This window comes from Adiantum capillus-veneris, chromosome 3, assembly GCF_014529385.1.
Source record: "Adiantum capillus-veneris isolate H3 chromosome 3, ASM1452938v2, whole genome shotgun sequence".
NCBI lineage: Eukaryota > Viridiplantae > Streptophyta > Polypodiopsida > Polypodiales > Pteridaceae > Adiantum > Adiantum capillus-veneris.
Genome location: NC_140933.1, coordinates 5,274,959 through 5,281,661, shown reverse-complemented (window position 1 = coordinate 5,281,661; position 6,703 = coordinate 5,274,959). Strand labels below are relative to the sequence as shown.

At 36.4% G+C, this 6,703-nt stretch overlaps 1 protein-coding gene across 5 annotated transcripts in view; it reads left to right on the top strand.

Annotated features, from left to right (window-relative positions):
* The first annotated feature begins 365 nt into the window (after positions 1-365).
* LOC147460446 (uncharacterized) overlaps positions 366-6,703 on the top strand; it is a 68,481-nt gene continuing 62,143 nt past the window's right edge. The window contains exons 1-2 of one of the 5 annotated variants that reach the window (XR_015187382.1): positions 366-1,136; positions 1,315-1,561. The gene's annotated coding sequence lies outside the window, so the exon portion shown is untranslated. Of the gene's footprint in view, positions 1,137-1,218; positions 1,562-6,703 lie in introns of those variants that run through there. The other 4 variants (XR_015187381.1, XR_015187379.1, XR_015187380.1 and 1 more) reach the window with 4 other exon arrangements.

Sequence of the window (6,703 nt, the reverse complement as noted above, 5' to 3'; positions counted from 1 at the left end):
AGACATTAGTGGATCGAGTCTACTCTACCATGATAGCCATTGTCTTGTGTCCATTTTCATGTATCTTTGGAAAAGGAGCATGACTGATGAAAAGTAATTGTAGCTTTGGACTTTTCTCTTTCTTGAGTCAATTTTATGTTGCTTTGTAGGAGCGAAGGGGAGGGATTCTAATTTGAAAGCGGGTGGATGAAAGGTATGTTTTAGTTGGGAAGCACTACTAGTGCTCTGGTAGGGTCATGGCTGGTAAAGAGATGTAGAAAGAAAGAGCGCACCTAGGGCAGCAAAAGAGAGAGAGAGAGAGAAAAGGAAAAAGGAGGGGGGGGGGGGGGGGGGGGGGGTTGTGTGTGTGTAAAGGTGTTGAAAGTTTGTTTCCTGTGAAGGGAAACTTGTCAACTATAAAGGAGCCCTTATAAGCGCTAGCTGGCTCAGCGCTAGAGAATGAAGCTCTTATTTGACGCCATCAGCAGTGTCTTCCCTGTTCGCTATGTATTGTACCTATAGTTAACGTGAGGAATTGGTCCATGAGCATTCATCCGTGAGGAAGGACATGTCATGCTTGGCTTCAATACATGCTACATACGCATAATATATAGTACTTGTGGGCTCTTTCCCATCTCTTAGCGCACACGGCCGCAGAAGGGGGGGAGCACAAGAGGGGAAGCAGAAAAGGAAGGAAGAGAGAGTGTGTCTGTCTGAGAGTCTCTGTGTGTGTGTGTGTGTGTGTGTGTGTGTGTGTGTGTGTGTGAGAGAGAGAGAGAGAGAGAGAGAGAGAGAGGAAGAAGAAGAAGGAGCAGGGGAGAAGTCTTAAAGTCGTAGGAACAAGCCCAAGAGAGCTCATAGATCTATCTGAGGTGGGGGCCCTTGGGGGTGCTTATTTGCCTGGCTCCCTGCATGCCACCTGAGAGGTTATCAAAATGCGAGGGGAGGATGATAGCCTCTGCAGCTGGCGTGCCGGGGGCCATGCAGATCATCACTATGAGCATAGTAAAACCACTCCCCCCCGGCCCCTCCTTTCTTCTCCTGCGGCGGGTTCTTTTTCTGTTTCTCTTCCTACCCTTCTTTATCAGGCATGCTATCATCTGCGAGTAGACCCGATGGCCACTGCACATTAACCAAACAGAGACGATAAAGAGCAGGTACGCCATCGCCTCCCTCTTGCTAGTAATTTTTTTTTCTACTTTCATAAAGTTTGCTTTAGTGGCTGTCCTTTCACTGCAGCTAGCTGTAAACTTAGACGGATTTCTGAATGTTAATATAGTGTAACAAATCGGGCAAACGAGGTACTCAGCCAATAATTAATCTGCTCTGCAGCAGCTGGTCAGTACGCTTAACATCGAAATAATGAATTGTGTGGCAATGATCATTGCCAGGCGCACAAGGCAATATTTAGCTAGTGAGTGATTTTATGCTCCTGTTCGTAGCCCTCTGTGGACTTCTGAGAAGCGACATTCATAGCTTCATAGCTCAAAACGAACGCTGTTCAGCACTACTTTTATTCGGATTTGAGCAGAGGTCCTTCTCATTATCTATGCTGAGAATATGATTATAACTGGTGCAACTATGCTGAGACTTCCACAAGTTTATATGACAATGAAGTGGTGCATGTGTGTGTAGGAAGGAGGTATAGTTATCATGATACCTACGCCTTTCGCAATGTTCGTTTAAGGATATATGGTCACGCGAGGCTTAGTTATCAGTTATAGTTATATAACTATAACTATGCCAAGATAGAGCATTAGATGAATAAGTAAGGATTTGTGCTTAATTCATTCAACCTCATAACTATGCCTTGATTTTCACAACTATGCCAAAATCGGCATAGTTACAAAAGGTAGGCACAGTTATTCATTTGATGCTCTTTTTTGAGTGTGACCCAAGAACGAGGCTTAGCTGGTTTCTGTTGGGAATATTATTTTGAGAGTCTTTAAGTAAGCTCCATTGCTTTCCATAACTATGCATTTTCCTACCTGAGTTGTCATATTAGTGAGAAGTAGACCATGTTGCGAAACTTTGTAAACCCGCCCCTTGTCAACATTGAATAGAAAGCAAACCTCCAAGCTCTCTCATATTAGTGAGAAGTAGACCATGTTGCGAAACTTTGTAACCCCCCCCTTGTCAACATTGAATAGAAAGCAAACCTCCAAGCTCTGTCAATATCAAGCCATGGTTGCAAACAAATTGGGGTTGCATGGATTTTCATTTGAGCTTTTCATTTGAGTTGAACCCTTTTCATTTGAGCTTTTGGAAATAGTCTAGGCTAGCTTGGGTTTATGGAATTATCATTGTGTTTGGCTACTGGAGGTTAATATATCAACTCAGCACTTCGTAAATTAATATACTAGGTACTTCCTAATAATATAATTCAAGTAAAAGAAGCAAATTTTGATACAAAAATAATATAGTGGCCTCCTTATATGAGGAGAACTACTACAGAAAGCTCAAGGAAAGAACAAAAATTAGCGGAGAAAATAGAGGATGTGAATACGTAAAAGTTCACATAACATTAATATCTTTCTTATATGGTGAGTGAAGAATGTCTTTTGATTTTTAAGCTTTTTCATTTTCCACGAGAATCTACTTCCCCTTCCCTTAAGGTTCTACATACCTTCACTTTACATATCGGGAAGAATCTCTCTTTCGTGAAATTTGTGAATCTCTTTTTTTTGGAGGTTAATTCTTAATTCTGTTTTTTCTAGAAAATAGCAACAATCGGTTTGCACCGTCCTCTAGTTGGTCAAATACCATTGTTAAAATGGCAAATGTATCTTCAGATTGAAATAATGTGTAATATTTATTGTAGAGATATAATCTTTAAAAAATAAAGGCCTTTCTGGCTTCATTAAAATTTAGTATAGATTGATTTTACCATTTTTCAAAACCGCTTTAGTTTTTCTAAAAGATGACCTTTCATTATCGCAAGTTGTATTTGTGAAGAGTTTCTGGTTGGTAACATAGCTTTGGGAGAGCGGTAGCGTATGATCAGGTCGTAAGCATGAATAATATTGATTTTAGAGTTGCACTTGTTTTGAGTAGAATTCAAGCATATCAAAGGAATGCTTGTAGAATTTTTAAAAAAGAATACATTTTTGCGTGAGGAATTTAAGCTCTATTTAAAAATTATCACTCACAAAATAGATTTTAAAACACTTGCGAACATTGTCTTTTTAGTGAGTAAAGGAACGTTAAGGTGTTCACATGCATTTAAATGCAACATGTGGCATATGGCTCTGAGAGTAACGGAGTTTGCTTTATATTCATGCGTATGCAGAAAATGCCTATATGTAACAATGTGGGAGAAATATTTGCATACACAAATAACTTACCTCTCTCAAGGTAGCCCCTTTGCTTTATGAGAATTATGCATTTGGGCCTTTTTAAGGATAGCTAGACCTACATAAAAATTGTTACATTGTTTTCAATGCGTCTTTGTTTTTCCAAATGGCCTCCTAAGTAGCTTGTGTACATCTATATTTAAATTCAAAGTTTCGAACATGTTGACTTGCCTACTAGAAAACCAAGGTTAAACCCCCATATGTATTTTGAAACAAATCAAAACTCATAGGTATATGTAACCCTAATAAAGGCACCCATTCAATAACTAAACAAATGCACAAAAATATTGTTGTCTTGTCTAGATGGATAGGTAATAGTTGGATTACTATTTTTTTCTTAACTAGAACTCTTAAACTTATGTGCTATTTCAAGAAATCTTACTAGTGGTAGAGAAATGAACGTGTCATTGATTAAAATATACAATCCTAACATAATCCTAACAGACTTATTGTGTTTGTAATCCCTTCTCTTTTCCAATGTTATATTGTGCGTTCTCTTTCATGAGGATTAGGGTGGAAGAGAAACTTTCCCAATGTTATATTGTGCGTTCTCTTTCATGAGGATTAGGGTGGAAGAGAAAGGTTTCCCTTGCACTTTAAAAATTAAGGGATTGAAAAGGAAGGGAAAGAGAAGAGCCTTGCTCCTCTTCTTCATAGCTTTGTCTTTAGACCTCCATAGAGGAGATGAAGTGCATCCTAAGCTCCCTTCAGCCACACCTTACAATAGGAGAACCCTTTTTCATATTAATAGGCCCCTTGTCGAGGTTAAACCTATAGGATCCTTCTTTTGAAATTACTCTTCCCTTGCATAAGTGTTTTCTTCTTTGAAAACACAAGCTGGATATGTATCCTAAAGAACACTATTGTGTTACCATTTCATGCGGTTGATTGGAAGGCTCATTGGAAGCAACATGTTCATCTTGATTGGTAACATTTTTGTCTCTATGTAAGCGTTTACATAAGTAGCTTACAAAAGAATTGGATGAAAACACAAGTTGGATACGTCTTCTAAAGAACCCTATTGTGTTACCTTTTCATGTAGTTGAGTGGAAGGCTCATTGAAAGCAAGAAGTTCATCTTCATTGGCAACATTTTTGTCCCTATGTAAGTGTTTGCATAAGTAGCTTACAAAAGAATCGGATGAATATGATTGTGTAGGCTATATCTCAACTCACTTGCGTACGTTGAGTGGGATTACAACATCCAAAAGATAACCCACGTATTTAGTAGTTTTTAAGCTTTTTGAAGGTTTTAGAACACGTAAGAAGCTCTTCATCTTTTGTAGAAGTGACTTGTTGATGTTTTTGGCTAGCATAGTTCAATCATCTATCCTTTTCTTGTCTGACATGAATACGAGTGTGTAGACTATATCTCTAACTCACATGAGTATCTTGAGTGGGCTACAACATCAAGAAGATTATTTAGGTATATGACTAGTTTTGAAACTTTTGATGTTTTATAACATGCAAGAAATATCTCTTTATCATTCCTAGAAGTGACTTGTTCATGTTTCTTGCTAGAATAGCTCATCTTATCTTTTTCTTGGTCGTTCATTTTCATGAGAAATTTTTATGAGCATATTTCACAAGCCTTGAATTGTAGAATTATTTTTGTAGCCAAGGTTGCTACCACTCGTGGCTTAGGTCGGAGATCGTATACAAGATACTTCATTTTTTTGGTTAGGATTAAAGATAATCATTGAATTAAATGGATTTTTACGTCGTTTTAGATATGTTTGTTAACATTAGGACTCATAACTCTTAGTGTGCATGCATTAAAAAAAAAACTTATCATGGTTTAAGAAATTAAATATCATTTTTTGTTTATGCTCACAACATAGAGAAAACTTGAGGGAATAGATGTGTAAATAGCTCTTTTAAATGAAAACCAACACTTACCACTTACAGCCTAACAATGGAAAATAGGTTGTATGGGACAACTATTGAATAGACATGCTCAAAAGTTTGAATCCTACTATAATTGAAACAAAAAATATATTAAAGTATAAGCAATGAAGAATTTGCATTGACATGAAATAGCCATTGCTATGTGTAATTGTTAAGAATAACTTAAACCTAAAACACCTAAACAACCATCTTTTAATGCAATGCTTGTTACATTAACAAATGATACTAGATACATGAAATTTTTTGGCGATTGAAATTGTTAGTGATACTTCATGATTTATATTGTCGAATGGATCTACCTGCTTAGCCCACGACGACTTTTTTGTGACACAATCAAGGAAAATGTGTCATTGTTTGCTCGAGAGGCTCATAAAGCCATTGCTATGTGGGTAATTGGTAAGAATAATTAAAACTTAAAACACCTAAAAAATCATCTCTTAATGTTCTTGCAATACTTGTTACATTAACAAAGATACTAGATACATCTAAAAAATTTGTGATTGAAATTGTTAATGCTATCACATGCTTAAAATGGCTATAAGTAACTTGAACGTCACATCGATACCAAATGATACTATTTAATCCACTAGGTAGATGTAGATAGTCATAAGGTTGTCTGTTATCAATAATGACTAAGTAGATTAATAAACGTATCTATTGTCACTTGATAGATTATAACCTCTTTTCGTAAAAGCAAGAGTGTGAAGGATCAAACAAGTGACTATCAACACTCAATAAATGATCCGTTATTCACAAGTTGGTCATACTTAGAAAATGTTGCTTTTATGAATACATAGCAGGCTCTATGGATTAGGAAATAGAGCTACTTCGACTCGTGTCTTATACACAAATGAATTGTTAAGATAATCATAACTATCCACTAAAAGAATAGAGATTCTCTAAACCTAAATATATCCATCTATTGAAAGGAGAGAGATTCTCAAAATCTTAATAAAATGGTTGTATTAGTCTACTTTTTTTTGGTAAAAAAATATTTTGCATAAATGTAAGTGATATATATGTATTTTTTCGTATATATATATAAGAGATGCTTGACAAGCATAATTGCAACCATAGAATTTGCAAAGATAATATATTTATTTCAAAACATGCAAGCCATTTATCCGGATTTTGTTCATCTATTAAACTTTGACCATAGTTTCACACCATTATACTTCGCAATGCAAAATATTGACTCTATGTCAATTGAGTAGAAATTTTTGCACCTCCTTAGTGGGGGTACCAAATGATGGAGAGGGGGAACGGAGTACACGTTCAATACACATAAAAGTTCAATAAACATAAAATTGCCTCTCTATAGCTTGTGGTACTCGCAACAACCCTTTCTATCAACTTCACCTTAAAAAAACACAACTCACACCAGCAAAGTGTTTTCTATACAAATCAAAACTAATAGGTATATGTAACCCTAAGAAGGGTACCCATTCAATAACTAAACAAATA